The 18,306-nt window shown below is 55.5% G+C and overlaps 1 long non-coding RNA gene across 2 annotated transcripts in view; it reads left to right on the forward strand.

Annotated features, from left to right (window-relative positions):
- The window catches only part of LOC102162292 (uncharacterized), a 73,638-nt gene that overhangs the window by 15,220 nt on the left and 40,112 nt on the right, over window positions 1-18,306 (forward strand). The gene's annotated exons all lie outside the window — the stretch shown is intronic.

Raw genomic sequence — 18,306 nt, forward strand, 5'->3', positions numbered from 1 at the left:
CAGACATACACGCCCGATTCCTCGCAGATGGATGCTGGCCGCGGGGGAGAATCGGGGCTGCCTTAGAGATGGGGTTTTACGTTCGTTCATGAATTCGTCCACTAACAGTCATTTACCGGGGGTCTCGCAGGCCAGCTCTGTGCCAAGGAGGGAGGCTGAGCTGGGGCAGCACCTTTGGAAAGCTCGCCCCCCTGTTACTGCTTTGCGTGGGGGAGCGAATTGCGTGTCTGGCTGAGATGCACTGGTGGGTGGAGGTGGTAGAGGTGAGTCATTTCTTTGGACCCTCCGGGACCCAAGAAGCAGGTCCAGAGACATGACCGCTCCACCCCCAGGGCCAGGAGGTCGTCTGTGGAAGGAGGCCACCCACAAACACCAAGTTCAACCGTGTGGCCACCTGGGAGAGAGGCCTCTGTCCCCGAGAAGTCATGCCACCCTGGGATTAAGGCCCAGTCAACCAGCCCAGAGCCATAAGGCGGGACCCAAAGGCTGGGGACAGCAGGCAGGTGGGCTTCCTGCGGTGGGTGCCCAGGTAGCCACTCTGGAAGAAGGACACCTGCTCACGTGTGCAAAGTCTAAGGGGCAGCGTGAGCCCAGGGGCGCATGCTGTGTGCTAGAGGCGGGTGTGCAGGGGGCCACATGTTGCAGGAGCAGCAGGAAGACCTTGACCCAGAACCCTGGGCGCCACGGGCTCAGGGCCGCTGGCGTCCTCACAGACCCCTTCCGAGTGGACCTCAGTGAATCCTTACAAGGACCCAGGGACGTGGGGCTTGGAAACGGGTCTCCAAGAGGATGAGTGATTTGCCTGAGGCCGCACGGATGCTGCTAAGCTGGGATTTGAACTCAGGCTGTCTGGCTCTGAGCCCGGGCGCCTCACTGATCCCGTCTGATCCCGCTCCCTCCTCCAGACCCGCCCTCCACGTGTCTCCATTTGGTTAAGGCTGTGGCCACACTGTCTCCCGGAGCTGAGAACCGGGCAGAGTTCTGGTCCTGGGCTCGGCCCTCTGTGCCCCTTACCTGCCAATGCTCTTTTATCCTTTTATACCGCCTCCTGCTGGTCTCCTGTCCTTCCATTCTCCTCTCCGTCCTGTCTGCCTCTGCCAAACGCCAACAGGCTGACTTCTTCCTGTTGCACACAGGCCGGAGGCCACACTCCTTGCGCACGTGGCTTCAATGTCCAATCCAGCCCGATCCATCTTCCTCCCCATTGAGCGCCCCACTGGGGCAGCGCTCAACAGCCAGCTCTCAGAATGCTCGCTGGGAATTCCCTTGTGGCGCAGAAGGTTAAGGATCCAGTGTTGTCACTGCTGTGGCTGCTGCTGTTCCCTGGCCTGGGAACTTCTACACGCTGTGGGTGCAGCCAAAACAAAACAAAACAAAACAAAACAAAACGGAATGCTCTTTGTTACTCCAGGACTCTGCTCCTTGATCGTGTCTCCTCTGCCCAGAGCATACAGCCTCATCCCAGATCTGTTTCACAAACTCCTATTCATACATCAAAACCCAGCCTCTGAATTTACCCTCCTCCATTCTCTCTCACCTTCTTGGGCTACTTCTGACTGCTCGGAACATATTCTATTGTGTCCTGGTCATTTATTGTTATCGATCTCTTGGCCATTCTCCACCGCCCTCTGACTCTGATCTCCCCACTGAAGGCATAAAGGGGTGTTGAAAGCATCCTTTCCTGCCTAGGGTCCAGCAGAGCCTGGCTCAGGGCGGGTACTCGGTAATGCTGGTGATGCCCTCAGCCCCGGCCCACCTGCTGTCCCTCAGCCCCTTCTGGAGGCTCCAGTTGCCCACCAACCTGCAGGCCTCGGGAGCCCGTCTATGCTCTACCAAGGGGCCTGCTTCTCCCCGCAGCCCCCTGCCTTTTCTGGTCCAAAGACCCTCCTTCCTGCGACCTGAGTGTCCCCTCCACCCCGTCCTGCCTGCTTCTCTGCTTCTTTGCTCACAGATCTGGTCATGGCTGAGGTAGAAAAACAAGAGGCAGTTCTGCTCTGGAGACAGAATATGTTCCAGCCAAGTTGGCTGATGAGTGATTTTCTGCAAGTAGAATAATTGGACATGTGTTCCCATGGCAACAGTGCCTTTCCTGGAAACCTTTGGAGGGGAAGGCGGGAGGCGAGGGACCAGCCCTGGCTCCGGGCCGCGGCGGAGTCCTGCGGGGTTGGGTCCGTCTCCGCCCACAGTCCAGCCTCCCTTCATGCTGCTGCCCCGGCTCTGGGGCCACAGAGCTCGCTGCATGCCCTGCTCACAGCTGTCCTGAGCTCACACTCACAGCTCCCAGAGGGGCTTGTTTTTTCCCTCTCCATCACAGAGAATACCTTTTGAAATGACGCAGTATTTTACGTGCATGAATGATTTACATTGCCGTAGGATGCTCCAAAAAGAATCTTTGAAGGTGTATGATGTCACAGTTCCCATTTCACAGATGTGGGCACTGAGGCCGGCACCGAATAAGTGACGGGCAGCACAGAGAGGCCAGAGGTGTGGGGAGATGCCAGGCAGGTGACCCCCAACTCCCCGAGCGCAGGACACTCTCGTCACTCCACCGAGGGCGGGGGAGAGGTGACCTTCCTTAAGGTCGGGTGGCGAATTCCCGAGTCTGTCCCTGGGAGGGAGTGGCTCCCAGGAGTGGGACGTCCTGGCCGCTGCTTCTAATGAGCTTCGCCCTGGGGTTTCCTCAGCGCCTCCCGCCCGCCCGCCCTCCTGCTCCACCGGCCCAAGGATCCTGGGCTCCAGGACAAGTGGTAATTGGATAAAGAATCAAGCCCACACTTCTTGCTGCTTGTCCTTTGATCTGGGAAAGCTCCTGCGTCTATGGAGTGAGAGCCCTGGTCACATCTGGAGGAGAGAGAGAGTGTGTGTGTGTGTGTGTTCACGCGCGTGTGTGTGAGAGATGGAGAGATGGAGGCAAGGGACGCGGTCTCTCCCAGGAGCTCCCAGCTCCACTGGGTCCTTGTTTGGGTGGGGGGAGCAGGGCCAGCAGAGGAGACGCTGGTCGGGCGCCTGCTTTTCCTTCCAACAGCCCCTCTCAGCCCCGTCAGCGTCAGGGCTGGGATGGGAGACTCTGCTTCCATCTCCGGGAGCACCCCCTTCCCTGACCCCCGACCCTGACGCTAGCCTCAGTGACATTCCAGCGGGAACAATGTAAAGGAATCAACACCTTAAACTTTCAGAACTCCTTTCTCTGTCGTGTCCCAGACGCCGGGGAATTCAGACGCTCACGTGTCAATGGCTGGTCAGACAAGCTGGCGAGCTGGAAACTCGTGCCTGGACGGGTGGTGGGGACGCTGTTCGCTCTGGCCCTTCCCTCCCTGCAAGCCTTTTTCTTCGTCCCCACCTCCCTCCGCCCTGGTTGTCACCTCATTCTGTGTGTCGATTCCACGATCCAGATCCCTCCTCGTGCTGGTCGCCCAGGGGACGCCCGTTCCTCCCCACGTGTCACCTGCAGCGTGAACCCATCTCTCTACCGTCGAGGGCTGGTCCCCAAGCTGGTCCCCCCTGACTCTAGGCCGGTGTCATGACTCCCTCGTCATCCACGGAGTCCGTGAACGTGGATCATGTGACTTCTGAGACGAGGTCAGAGAAGGCCAGGCGGCTTCAGTCGGGCCCTTGGAACAGTGGCTTCCTGACATCCTCTTGGGACCCTGCTTCTTAGCACTTGGTCACCCTCAGAGGGAAACCAAGGCCCACGGAGGCCCCGAGGGGAAGGTACTCGGATGGACAGGCCCCGATGTGCCGTCTGGACCAGGCGCCAAGGAAGATGATTCCCGTGGATTCTGGCCCCAGCCATTCTGTACCTTTGAGTCTTTCCAGCCGAGGTTCTAGATATTCCAGGAGAGGCACAAGCTCCTTCCGAATTCCTGACACTCCCCCCTCCCACCCCGCACTGTGCTTAATAAAGTGGTTGTTTTACACCAAGTTGGGGCAGCTGGTTACCCGGCAACAGATACTGAGCCGGTTCCCAAGTCTCTATCTCGAGGCCACGCCTGCCCTCCGAGGTCTGATACATCCATCCCACTGCCTGGTGGACTTTGCGAAGGTTCTGAGCACTTGGAATCTTCCAGAGTTGCCCTAGCCCCAAGTGTCCTGAAGCTACCCTTTCTGCCTCCACGTTCGAAACCCCTGTTGGTAACCTGAGCAGAACTGGACTTAAGGAGGTTCAAGGCCAACACACAGGAGAGGGAGCACGGAGTCCAGTTTCTGGCAGTTCATTTACATGCTCACCCGACTCAGGGACACATGGTGGCAATTGGCCTTAATGAGATGTCCGGCTGTGCAAGGAAGAGGCGTGACCTTGGCCTCCATGTATCGCCCTCTCACAACCGGATTAGCCCCCTGCCAGGACAGCGTGGAGATGAGTTTAGCCAGGAGCAGGGTTCGTAAAGCAGCCTTGGAAGTACCTGCTGGGGCAGCCAGAGGCCTTTAAGGCCGTGTGCCCGGCTGCTCCCCTCGGCTCCTTGGCCGTCTGCCTCTCCCTGGCCCACGGCTTATTTTGCCTGTGACCCGGTTCAGCTGACAAGTTTGAATGAAGCCTCAGAAGGAAGCTTTCTGGGTCCGGTGGCAGCCAGCACCTGGCAGGTGTTAACTTTACAGAGGTGTGTCTCTCTCCGACTTTCAGACACACAGCCGCCTGGAGGACCTCTAAAAGGATGGAGGTCCGAGTCAGAAGGCTGTACCCACTGTGTCCTGCGCTTCTGCTCGGTGCGTGTGGCAGATTCTGCTCCTTCTGAGCATGTGGCTTCTGTGCCTCCCGTTCCCTTGAGGTAGGGGAGGCCACGTGACATGTTTGGTGACAGAATATGAGCAGGGTGATGCCTGCCGCATCCTGAAGGAGGCTTCAGATGGCCCGTGTGAGATTCACCAGCCCGGTGGGGGAGCAAGGCTGAGCCCTGGAAGGCCCCCCGGCCCCCCAGGGTGCTCACGGGAGCCAGAAATATACCTGACCTGTCTTCCATCCTTTTATTTTCAACATTCTGTGATTCTACGAGGAACATAGAGTTTGATTTTTTTTTTAAAGTCACATCTGACAATCTTTGTCTTTTAATTGGAATATTTCATCCATTTACGTTTAATCTAATTACCAGTGTATTAGTTTATATCTACCTTTGTACTACAGGTTTTATATTTGTACCACCTGGTCTGTGTTCCATTTGATTTCCTTTCTTGCTTTCTTTTGGATGAACCAAGGAGACACAGTTATTTCACTTCCTCCACCACTAGTTTGTTAAACTGTCTTTTACTGCTCTTTTAGCTGTTGTCCTACTAGAGATTACAACGTACTTCCTTCATTTATTAAAGACTAATATAAAGGAGCTAGAATACTTTTCCCACGTCCCAGGCAATTCCAGCCCTTCAGAAAAGGGCACGTTTTTACAGTCCTACTTGTCTTGACAATAACTCTTCATAACATGTTCTGTTTTAATTTCTATCACTCGATGCAGTTACTAACATGTGCATGTATTTAAACACAGGATGATACTGTACATATTGTTCCATAATTTGCTCTTTTCGTTCAGGGACATACTGCAGATGCTTTTCTATGTCTGAGGTCTACCACGTTCTTTTTCGAGGGTGTATAGTCTTCCCATTCTGATGAAGGGAATTCCTTGTGGATAGATACTCATTGCGGGGGATTTCGCAGACAGCAAGAGTTTCTAAAAACAGGAATTATTTTGTATTCGATCTATTAGCCTTCCATCAGTAATTATTTTTTATTTTTATTTTTTTGTCTTTTTTTTTTTGTTGTTGTTGTTGCTGCTATTTCTTGGGCCGCTCCCACGGCACATGGAGGTTCCCAGGCTAGGGGTTGAATCGGAGCTGTAGCCACCGGCCTACGCCAGAGCCACAGCAACGCGGGATCCGAGCCGCGTCTGCAACCTACACCACAGCTCACGGCAACACCGGATCGTTAACCCACTGAGCAAGGACAGGGACTGAACCCGTGACCTCATGGTTCCTAGTCGGATTCGTTAACCACTGCGCCACGACGGGAACTCCCCATCAGTAATTATTTTGTATTCGATCTATTAGCCTTCCATCAGTGCCTCTGTAAACAAGACTTGAAATACCAGTGTACAGTACAGTACTGCAAGTGGTTACTTTGTGGAAGCTGTGACTGTGCCCTGACAAGGTGGATGAGTCAAACCAAAGTGAAACACCTGTCCCCGTAGGAAGTGGCTGGGTCTCAGCGGCGTGGGATCAACTGTCCAGTGACACTGTGCCTTCTGAAGGTTGTTGCTTGACCCCTCAGGGGAAGTAGGATGTGGTGGTGACAAGGACACAGGCTGACGATGAGCAGGAAGAGGTTGTTTCACAAAATACGCGGGAGGGAAAAAGCCATATTTCTAAATTATTATTTTGTAGAACATATTTTAAAACGTAAGAAAATAGGAGTTCCTGTTGTGGCTCCGTAGGTTAAGGATGTGATGTTGTCTCTGTGAGGACGTAGGTCCTATCCCTGGCCTTGCTCGGTGGGTTAAGGATCTGGCTTTGCCATAAGCTGCAGCATAGGTCACAGATGGGGCTCAGAGCCTGTGTGGTTGTGGCTGTGGCTGTGGCGGTGGCTGGCAGCTGCCGTTCCGATTCCACCCCAGCCGGGGAACTTCCATGTGCAGCCATAAAAAAAGAAAACCAAAAAAAAAAAACACCCGTAAGAAATATTATAGGCGATCAATTTGAATATGCTATTTGAACTCTAAAAAAGAGATATTCTAATTGGCCTCTTCCCCAACCCAAACCCAAAAATAACCCCCCTTTTTTTGTGACTTGCATTTGGCTCACTGCATCTTTGGGTTTTCCTTGTACAGATGCGTAGTTGCTCACAGTGTCTTTTGCTGTTACAAACAACACGGAAATAAACCTTCTTAAATGTTCTGTACTTGAGGTCAACCTGGAAAAGGGCCGTGTCAACAGGTTTGGCCACTTAAAAATTTTATATCTGCTGCCAACTGTCCCTCGTGAAGCTTCGAGTAATTTGTCCCCCTGAAGTGGTCTATGACAGTTCCCGTGGGTGACACTTTGTTAAGTTCAGGGGGTTTTGAGCATTTTCCGTGGAACTGGGTCGGGCTTGGGCTGAGAGGGAAGTGCAGGGACTCCGGGCCCCGCGGTGGGGCGGCCACCACGTGACCCGCCACCAGGCTAGAGGCTGATGGATTGAAGGTGAGGCGGGAATGCTGGTGGGAAGACCCATCCCAGGCCAAGTGGAACCTACTCTGGCAGGCAGTATAATAAAAATCAAATTCAAACAGTCCCCCGTCTTAATAATTTTTAAAAACCCTACGTAACTCCCGAGCCCAGGAGCGGCTAGTCTGGGGACCGACTGTTTGATGAAACTGACCTCTTTCTGCTCAACGTGGGAAGACTCTCCTGCCCTCCGAGGTCTGGTTAGGGGCTCTTCTGCCCGCCTTGCGTACCCTGAGCGTGGGGCTTGGCTGCAGGAAAATGGATCGGCGTGGCTGCGACCTGCTCTCCTAACCGGGGGGACGTGTGGTGGTGCTGGGGGTCAGAGCGCCCTCAACCAGATCTCCAGCCGGGTCGTTCTGCTGTTTAATGTGATTTGCTGTGAACAGCTGCCTTTAAGCTTTTCCCGGGTGTTTGGAGGCCCTGGGGAGAGGAGTCCGGGGACCAGGCTCCATCCTGCTCTGTGTGGACACTGAGCCCAGAGATGAACCCAGAAGGGACGGGCGCGGGTGTGACCCCAGCCGCCAGCGCTGACCGCTGACCTGAGGCCGGGCACTCTCCCTCCCGCCCGGCCAGGGCTGGAGGCTTCCAGGGAGGGGCTGCACCCTCATTCTGCCCTGGCCTCGGCGAGAAGGAGGTGGCGACGCTGAGGAAAGGCTTTGGGCAGAGGAAGGGATGTCGGGCCCCTAGACTCCAGCCACGCAAGAGATGTCCCTGGGAGCCCGCTGGCATCGGCCAGACCCCTCCCCTCTCCCCTTCCCCGCTGCGTGCGGGCCTGCTGGCTCTGCCCCCCGGGAGGGGAGTGGGAGGTGACCCTGCAGGTTGCCTGGAATAAAGTAATGGGAAGAGAACCTGATTCATGGGAGGGACTTGGATGCCAAGGAAACTCCCTCAGTGGCTTTCCTTTCTTCAGCCGCTGCTTCCCGGGGCGGGGACAGCCGCCTTTGCTTTTCAGCGGCCGTGTGTGACTCAGAGGCCGAGGTGCCCAGGGAGGAGAGGGCAGAAGACCCAGGTGTGGGGTGAGGACGGGCCTGTGTGGGAGGGCAGAGCAGGAGCTCGGACGCAGGCATGGTACCAGCCTATGCCGATCGGTGGTGAGGCGTCGGGAGTTTTCTCCAGACCAGCTCTGGGCTGTGGGTTCTCCATGCTCGCCTTCTTCCACCCTCATCTCATCACCTCCGGGCAGCGGGCAGTGTCTATGGATGCCCCTGTTTGGAGGAGGACGCAGAGTGTGCCCGAGAGAGTGTCTCTGATTCCAAAGTCCCATTGCTTCAAGGTCATGAGCTGCTGCCTCTTGGCCCCAGGGCCTGTCCTTGAAGCGAATGAAGGCAACCCTCACAGAAGGTGGCACATGCTCCCAGGGCATGGCTAGGGGAGCTGCGCGGCGCTGGGGCATCCGGAGGGAAGGGGTTTGTCTTGCTTATCCTGGGTGAGGCTGGCACTCTCTGGATCTTTCCGGCAACCCGCTCTCCACTGGCGCAGGGCTGTGGAGGGCCCGGAGGCAGCGGGCACTTCTGGGCACACATCTGGGAGACCCTCACTGCCTCCCAAAGGCTGGTGTGAGCAGGTGGGAGGTAGAACCGTAAACAAGAACCAGCGTATCGAGATCTTAACCTTTCACACAATAAAGCCCCAAACAGCAGAGCAGGGGAAGTGCACAAAGAAACGCGGCAGGTTTTCTCAACTGCGGGGTCACGCCCTGAAGATGCTGCGGGCAGCTCGGAGCTCTCTGCCGCCCGGACCCCTCCTCTTTCTGCCGCTGGGCGCAAGCACAGTGCTGCCTCGCAGCCCCTCCACCTCAGCGGATACCCTGGCCTGACTCCAAGGCGCAGAAAGGCCTCGCAGTGTTCTCTCTCCGTTATGGTCCTCAGACGCTGTGAGTCATGCGTTTGTATTTTTAGCAACACACAGGAATCTGCTGCATGAAAAAGAATCAGAGGGGCACTTGCCCGATTAACCCAACAAAGGCAATTACTTTGGATCTAACCCACAGAGAGGGGCTGGCCGGGCAGTGCTCCTTGATCCAGGAAAGAGACAGAGGGCTGGTGGTGCCCCAGGATGAACGTGCCCCAAGGGGTCCCCTGGGCACCCACGTGGAGCTGCCTCTCCAGGTGGGTGGTGGGCTTGGACCTGGAGCCCTGGGCATTGTGGACACTGGGCTGGCTCAGGGCAAGCCGTCTCCACCTGGAAAGGTGAAAGCAGGTGGGTTCCGTCCGCCCAAGTCCCCAGCGCCCCCCACCGGCTGCACGGCCTCCAGGGAGTCCTGCCCAGGATAATCACGGTTCTTCTATCCCCACCACTTGACCATCTGCCTAATGAAGTGGCCGAGCATTCGGCACATAGAGGAGGGGTTGGCCCAGGTCTTCCTGGCTTCTCTTACAGGACCGCAGGGAAGACAAAATGAAAGGACGCGGAGAAGCACTCTGCTAAATTAAAAAGCATGATGCAAATGAAGTGCAGAATAATTCTCATCGCCCCCTCCCCGGAAGGTGGCCCCCTGGATGCTGGGTGGGGCTGAGCTTCCTGAGATGAACCTGTCATTCATCAAAGATCAGCTCCCTTTGCTCCTGGAAAGAAACGCAGATTTCTGTGGGTTGCATCGTGTAGCGAGGTGGCCCCTGCATCCCCTGCTTTGTCAGTTCAGAGCTGTGGTCCCCTCTCTGCTGCCTTGTACTCCTGGGGGGCCCACAGGGCCACCCCGAACCCCAGCACCCACAGAAGGGGAGCAGGCCTGTGTAAATGTCCCCATCATGGACGCCCAGAGCATCTGAGGCAGGAGGGCGCTCTGGGTCCAAGCCAGCGGGCTCGAGTGGGTTGGCACCCCTCCCTCACCCCATTTAGGCCTCTCAGCTTCCTGCAGGCTGATCTCACAACAGTTCTCTTGCAATTGCCCTGAGTCTTTTTTAAAATTGGATTGATTGATTGATTGATTGATTTTTGTCTTTTGTCTTCTTAGGGCCGCACCCGCAGCATATGGAGGTTCCCAGGCTAGAGGTCTCATCGGAGCTGTAGCCGCCAGCCTACGCCAGAGCCACAGCAATGCAGGATCCGAGCTGAGTCTGCAACCTACACCACAGCTCATGGCTCCGCCGGATCCTTAACACACCGAGCAAGGCCTGGGATCGAACCCGAATCCCCATGGATACTAGTCACGTTTGTTGCCACTGAGTCACAACGGGAACTCCAGGAACTCCTTTTAAAAAAAAAAAAAGTGTGAAAATAGCATAACAACATTAAATTTCTGAAGAAGTCTAAATCACCCACAAGCCCTCCGTTAACACAACGTGGCCTCTCCTCCCCCCACCCACCCCCCCGCCCCCGGCTGCACCACACGCAGCTTCTCATGGGCCCCTGGCTGCTGCTTTTCGGTCTCCTCGGATTTGATCAAATCAGATTTTCTCAAACACTGCTGTGTATCTGTCACCTTGCCATTCCTAGACACAGACTCCTTCACCCTCCTGTCTGCCCACCAGTGTCCCCAAGGCTGTCTGTCTCCTCACCCCGTACCCTCCCCTCCCCAGCCTGCCAGCTCTCTCTTCTGGGGGCCTTTCCCTGTGGCCAGGACCACGCCTGCCCCAGGTCTGCTGTCCACCTCGAGGTGCAATCCTGCGCATTTACCTGCCCCGTGGGGCTTCCCAGACAATCCCAGTTCATTCCAGGGCCTCAGGAGAGTGGCCGAGTCATGACAAGTGCTGATGTGCCGAGAACGAGGCTTTTCCAGGGAGTGTGCCCTTTCCCCGTCACGTTTTCAGAACCTCAGATGGCGTGTCTGGGCTGTGGGATGACGACAGTGTTATTTTATTTCTCCCTTGTCCTTGTTCTTATTAAATAAAGTTAGATCTGTTTTTAATCCTTTACATTTTTTTTCAACGTTTCATCATGAAGATTTTTTAATGAACCCATGGAAAGGGGGCTCTTTCTCTTAATTGGCTGGTTCTTCCCGTCAGGCAGGAATGTGGTCTGTACGTGGGCAGGCGCACCTGCCGTGCAGGTGTGTTTGGGATGCTGCTGCTGAGTGGTATCACCAGTCCTCTCTACTCCAAGGGGATCTGACTTTCTCTTTCGTGGGGTGCACCGTAAGGACAAAAGAATAATGTTTATGGGGCACTTGCTACATGCAATGGACTGTGCCAGGTGCGGGCTGATTCTCAGCCTTCAAAGAGTCCTTGGACCTGGGAGGGTAACGGACCTGTAACCACAGCCGAGGTGGGGTGCTCGACAAAAGAGCTGAGCGGCATATGGAGGAGGGGGGGCCAATGAGGTCAGGGAGGGCGGCAGGGGTCCCTCCCATTTTAATTGGGTCCTGGGTAGCTGAGCGGGGTAGGAAGGCAGAGGCTTCTAGCTTGAGCAAACGGGGACGTGGAAGAGCCCTGGGCCTCAGGGCTCCATGTGGCTCAGTCAGGACTCAGGATGCAGACGGGAGAGGGGGTTGGAAAGCTAGGTCGAGGTCAGATGGTGAAGGGTACTGGTGGCAGGCTAAGGATTTTGCAGCAGGTGTGCTCAGGTGGACATCACTGGGGGCGCCCCTGTGGGACAGGTGTGTATAAGAAAACGTGGCTGGGAGTTCCCGTCGTGGCTCAGTGGTTAACAAGTCTGACTAAGAACCATGAGGCTGCGGGTTCGATCCCTGGCCTGCTCAGTGGGTTAAAGATCCGGCGTTGCTGTGACCTGTGGTGTAGGTTGAAGACGTGTCTCATATCCTGAGTTGCTGTGGCTCTGGCGTAGGCCGGCGGCTACAGCTCCGATGAGACCCCTAGCCTGGGAACCTCCATATGCTGCGGAGTGGCCCTAGAAAAGGCAAACACACACACACACACACAAAAAAAAAAAAAGAAAAGAAAAGAAAAGAAAACATTGCTGGGTGGGAAGAGCGTAGGGGAGCTGGGGGAGGAGGTGGTGGGGTGGGGACCGATTAGGAGGCGGTTGCAAAGGCTCAGGGAAAATGGCAGAAGCCCACCTGGGCAGGAAGGGTGAAGCCGGGGAGAGGGGGTCAGAAACACTCAAGAGATAGAGGCCAAAGTTGCCAGGTGTGCTAACAGCCCTCCGTGGGAGGACAGGCCTGCACGGTCCCATCATTTCGGGAAGAGCATCTTTCAGCCCTGAGGTGGTTTCAGTCCTAATAGCCCCATGCAGCTCCATGGAGTCAAAGTTTTGCCTGCAGAGGTTCCTGGTCTTAAAAATCTTAGGAGCAGGACCTCAGACGACTGGGAGCCAGGTGCCTGCCTTTTTTGCACATCAGGGAGAGAATCAGAACTTCCCGGAAGGTTGCTGGTTTTGTCCAAAGGAGTGTGAGGCTTTCTCGAATCTTTTCCTTCACTTTCTCATTAACTCTGTGGGGGCCCTTCCCTTGACTTCCCCGCCCCCCACTTTAGCCTCCTCTTCTGTGTTGTTTTGTTGTTGTTTTTTTTAAACCTTTGTGCCCAGCGCCCATTATGAAAAGTGGCTGTTTACGTCCAGGGCCCCTTAAAAAGGCAGCTAACGGCTCCCTGGCTGCGGTCCTCTCTGCTTGTTTCCCTGGCAACCGGAGGCAGGGAAAACAGAACCTGTCAGATGGAAAATGTCAGTTACAGCAGCTCTGGGGAGAGGAAAGAAGAGGTGGGGCGGAGGGAGGAGAGGGGAGGCGGAGGATGAGCTGGCGGGGATGGTGGGGGCTTGCCCCGCCGCCCACCCCAGGCTGGTGCCCTGGCCCAGGCCAGCTAGCGGGCAGGGAGGCTGGCTTCTTGAACGAGGGGGCTGCCACCCAGAGCAGGGGGCTTGGAGCCGTGGGGAGCAGGGGGGAGGAGACTGCCAAACAGGATTAGTAGGATGGTGCCCGGAGGCGACCATCCCCTGCTCAGCTGATTAGCACATTGTTTCAGAGGTAATTTGGTGGGCTTCAGGCACGGGGCCACGTGTCCTAGGAACCCCTCCAGCCGCGCTGTTTGAAGTTCGGTCTGGGCAGCAGAAGGGGGAATTGCGGGGGAGGAAGAAGATATCAAATCTTGGCTTTCCGAAGTCTCTGGAATCTGCTCCCTCTGCCCGCCCTCCGTAGTGATCCCCGCCCCCTGCTTTGTGCCAATTGATCAATGCCTCTGCCCAAGAGAGGAAGTGCCCTTTCAAATGGTTGGGAAAGGGGTTGGGGCGAAGCGTTAATATTAATCAAAACGGGCCCCTCTCAAAAGGACGGTGGGAAGCAGAAACAAAAGAAGGAGGTTTGCTGAACAGCCGCGAATATTACGACGGGGAGAAGCAATCAGTTAATGGGACTGGATGCCAGGGAGGTGGGTGTGTGGGCTCCCGAGCGTGGGGCGCGTGTGCGCATGTGCGCGCGTGTGGGCGGTGGGCATGCGCTGTGCCGTCTCCCGCTGTCATCCTGAGCTTGGAGCCTCTGCCATCTCCCGAGTTCCCGGGAGAAGGAAGCTCTGCTGGCCTCGCTGGGCCCGGTGGACCCGAGTCGGGGAGGCAGCTTGCTGCCCCCACGGTGTAACTGTGTTGCTATTCAGATGGTGTTTATTAAAATTAAAAAGTAAAACGGTGTGGAGACGGGCGGTGGCCGAGAGGCAGAAAGCCCAGCGCAGGGTATCCGGGAAGGGTACCTGGGGGGAGAGGAGTGGAGAAGGGACCGGCCATCTGCGAGGCTGGACCTCAAGCAGACGGAGTGGCCCTGCTTCAGGGATCGACCAAGCCCAGGCACCCTGACCTCTGCTCCCTGGTTGGGGGAGGGCGGGGTTCAGCCCTTAGGGCCTTGGCTTAAGCCTGTAGGAGGCTGAGGCGGGTCCTCAGCCCCAGGCTGGGTGCAAGTCCAAGGGAACCTTAATGCCACCTGCACCCCTCAAAACCCAGTCCCAGGTGAGCATCCTTGCAAAGAAACAAGCACCACTGCACACCGAAAACAAAACATGCCTCAAGGCGACTGTGACCGCAGCAAAATGGGATACGACTGACCCCCAGACTTTGTCCCTGCTCTCCAGAGTTCTGCTGTAGACGTCGCATATCAGGGATTTTACTCCCCTGCCACTTCTCCTCCAGTGTTTTCTGCGTGGGGACTCTGCCCTTTGACTCAATCAGGAGAGGCTCACCAAGGACCCCAACAGGTGTGATGCTGTCTGCTTGGGACACTCAGCAGCCGAGTGGGACCTGGGGGCCCCGGCTACTGAAGGTGACCTGAGGTCCCTGAATGTCTCGGAGAGAGCCGCCCCGGCAGCTGTGGTGTAAATCACCACCCCACGGGCCTCCTCATTGACTACGTGGACCTTCTCGTCGGGGGGCACAGGCTTAAATGATGACATTTCTCATCTTGATGGACAGCTACCTTCGCCTGAAAGTTGGGGGACAGCCCGGCTCCGGTTACATCTTAGGCAATAAAACGAGGGAACTAAAAAAGGGAGTCATTACCTTATGAATCTGGTCTCTGGCCGTTGGCTAAGGAGGTAATTTTTATCCCCATCACTCCTGCGGCTTATTATTTTATTAAGAGTTAACTCCCGATTATCCATATGTGAGTCAAAGAGACGATTTTATCCCCACAGCTGTTAGGTCTTATTATTTTATTATTATTGGTTTGGGCTGGTCCCCAGGCTCCATTTTGGAGTATGAAAAAGCGTCATGATTTTTCACGTGCTTCTCAAGGGCTCCTTTTGAATTATGTGCAGTAAATGTTTATAATCTCACCATCGCACCCGCCTTCTTCTGGGCTGGGCAGATATGCATATATTTTTTTTTACTGTGGTAAAATAACGCATTCCATAGAAGTTCCCACTTAAACTATTTTAAGTACAATTCAGGGGTATTTGGTGCATGCCCGGTGCTGTGCAGCCATCATGCCTGTCTGGTTCCAAACCCTTTCATTGCCACAAAGGGAACCCCCACAACAAGCTGTTATGCAAGCATAGAAGGGAGGGGGTCCCTAGTGCCAAGAACCAGGCATGGCTTTCTTGACATGAGAGGCCATTTTTAGGGGGATTATTATTATCATATTTTTAAGGGCTGCACTCGTGGCATATGGAGGTTCCCAGGCTAGGGGTTGAATTGGAGCTGCAGCTGCCACCTACACCACAGCTCACAGCAACGCCGGATCCTTAACCCACTGAGCAAGGCCAGGGATCGAACCCACATCCTCATGGATCCTACTCGGGTTTGTTACTGGTAAGCCACAACGGGAACTCCAGTGAAGCTGTTTTTGACCCACGCCGTTCTGTGACCTGAGCCTGGCCTTGGTGTTTTGCCCTTGAACGTGTCTCAGGAATCAGTGATCTTTCTGGGAGTGAGAGAATATTCGGGAGCAAAGGGAATGCAGTCCGGCAACAACAGTTCAGTGATAAACCAGAGGCATAGTTCCTCCTGAGGACACACGCTGCAGTGACCCCGGCTTTGAGCTCTGCGGGCACGAAGACCCCAGCCAGGGAGTGAGACCCTCCTGACTTTGACCAGCTAAAGGTCAAAGTCACCCTTGACCTTCGCGCCAATTCTAGGCTGAACTCTCCTCTGCTCCAGCCCCACCATGAATATGCATACACCGCTCAAATCCCTTCATGAATATGCATGCACCCTGAGCTTAAAACACCCCCAGGAGACACTGCTTTGGGAAAGATCCCCCGTGTTCTCCTAAGTCGCCGCAAGTAATAACTCCTTCCTTCTCCCCATCTTTGGGTCTTTTGGTTCAGCACCCACCAAGAAGGGACCCAAGTGTCCAGGTTAACAGTTACGCTGCCTGCCTTCCTGTCTTCCTCCAGCCCCTGCGACCGTCAGTCTGCTCTCTGTCTCTGTAGATCTGCTCGTTCTAGACACTTCATAGAAAAGGACTCTTCGAATAGGTGGCCTTTTGAGTCTGGCTTCCTCCTGACCGGGATGTTTTCAAGGTTCATCCAGGCGGCCAGCGGCAGGACTTCATTCCTTTTTATGCTAAAATAACTGGACCCCATTTGCTAAAATCCACTTGCTCACCAGCTAATGACGGTGGTTTGTGTCTCTCAGCTGCCAGGAGCATCCATCACCAGTGTTTATTTGAACACCTCTTTGCAGTGCTTTTGGGTGGAGTTGCTGGGTCCTGGGGCAGTTCTCTGTTTGGCTTATTGAGGGACTGACTCGTTGTTTGGCCAGGTAGCTCCAGCCTTCTTACGTTCACCCCTGCAGTGTCTGAGGGTTCCGACTCCGCCATGCCTTCGCCGGCACTTGTCAGCTGGATTTTTGGGGGTCAGTCAGTTCTTCTTTGTGTGGGTGAAGAAAACAGGATTTTCAGGGTCAAGTCCTTGCCATGATCTACATCTTGACCTTGGGGCGGGGGTGGCACGTGAAGGTTCTGAGGTGCCTTTCCTCTGGGACAGATAGCGGAGCCAGGACGTGTTCGCAGGAGGCAGGCTGCCAACCCCAGAGCCTGGGAGCTCGGAGCCTCGGGGGTCCCACAAGGGCAGGCTCACCAGGGGGCGTCGCCAGGCAGGGGGCTTGGGAGGAGGGGAGCCACCAGCTGCATGGCCTCGGGTAGGGAACCTTGTGGAGCTTTACTTTTTCTCGGGGAAAAGGTGTCATGGGCCCTTTTGGTGCCCCAGCCGCAGCCCCTGGACGGTCACCTCCGTTTACTCTGATGCCCGAGACAGGGCCCCCTGGGTAGAGGTCAGGACAGGAGTGGTGATGACCGGTGCCCCTGGAAGCAGCCCTAGGGGATGGAGCCGCTGCTGCCTGCCTGGGTGATGGGATGCACGAAGCATTTTGATTGGCTGCCTCCAGTCCCCACCTCCCCATCCCCTCCCCCTCCCTGAGAGGTGCTCCCTGCATCCTGACCTTGATTAAATGACCTGGACTCCAGTCCTGCCTCAGAGTCCGCCTCCTGGGACCGGAACAGTCTACCTGAGCCGACTCACGGCTGGGCACACGGTGGGCGCTCGGCAGGGGTCAGTGGTCCTCATCACTGTTGAGGGGCAGCAGTTTGTAATTAGTCCGTATGGGGGGCATCTGCTCATGGGGAAAAATGAGCTGGAAACGAATGTGAGGGGCTTGATTTGGGCACTTTTCTTCTTCTTCATCTTTGTTTTGGTCTTTTGTCTTAGGGCCACACTGGTGGCACATGGAAATACCCAGGCTAGGGGTCCAGTTGGAGCTATAGCCACCAGCCTACGCCACAGCCACAGCAACTCAGGATCGAGCCGCATCTGCGACCTACACCACAGCTCACAGCAACGCCAGATCTTTAATCCACTGAGCAAGGCCAGGGATCGAACCTGCGTCCTCGTGTATGCTAGTGAGATTTGCGTCCACTGAGCCACGGTAGGAACTCCAATTTTCTTCTTCTGTTGACGGCTTGACAAAGCCGGGAAGGAAAACTCTTGGCTTTATCTCATGAGGACAGCACGAGTGTCCACAGTGGTTCGGCTGGTCCCCCGGAAGCACATCCTTCGGAGGCCAGAGAGCATACACGCGGCTTCAGCTCTGAGCCTGCTCACTCAGGTGGGCTGGGGAGGGCCGCTGGGTGCCGTCATGCTGGTCTGGAAGCAAAAACTGGCTTTAGATAATCCACCAAGAGGATAATCAGCCGTGGAAAATTGAGAGGTGGTCATGCTTATTTATACCCACCCTGATGGGGAGGAGGCTTAGGACGGAAGGCCTCAAACTGGGACGAGCACGAGGGGCTTAGCTCAGCGAGTCCCCGCGGGGCCCCCCCAGAGCGGGGAGGCTGCAGCCGAGCTAACTGCTGCGACAGACACACCCCAGTCCTTCCCTCTCCCTCACCCTCCATCCTTCCTTCGAGAGGCGTGAGCCACTGTATCGTTGGGACCTGGATTAAAATGCTCCCATTCTTTATCTGTTTTTGTTTTTGTTTTTTTTTCTTTTTTCTTTTTTTTAGGGCCACACCTGCAGCATATGGAAGTTCCCAGGCTAGGGGTGGAATCGGAGCTGCAGCTGCCAACCTACGCCACAGCCGCAGCAGCTCGGAATCCAAGCTGCGTCTGGGCCCTGTGCTGCAGCTTGTGGTGACAGTGGATCCTTAACCCACCGAGCGAGGCCAGAGATCGAACCTGAATCTTCATGGATACTAGTTGGGTTTGTAACCCACTGAGCCACAATGGGAATTCCTAAATCCAGCAATTTTGGAAGAGCCTCAAGCTCCTGGCTCCCAATCCTTGATCTTCTTAATACTATGTGTTGGCACCA

The sequence above is a fragment of the Sus scrofa genome, chromosome 12, assembly GCF_054392235.1.
Source record: "Sus scrofa isolate SSC_HxYL_T2T_F1_AM1 chromosome 12, Sscrofa_HxYL_maternal_Yorkshire_Landrace_v2.0, whole genome shotgun sequence".
NCBI classification, from domain to species: Eukaryota; Metazoa; Chordata; class Mammalia; order Artiodactyla; family Suidae; genus Sus; species Sus scrofa.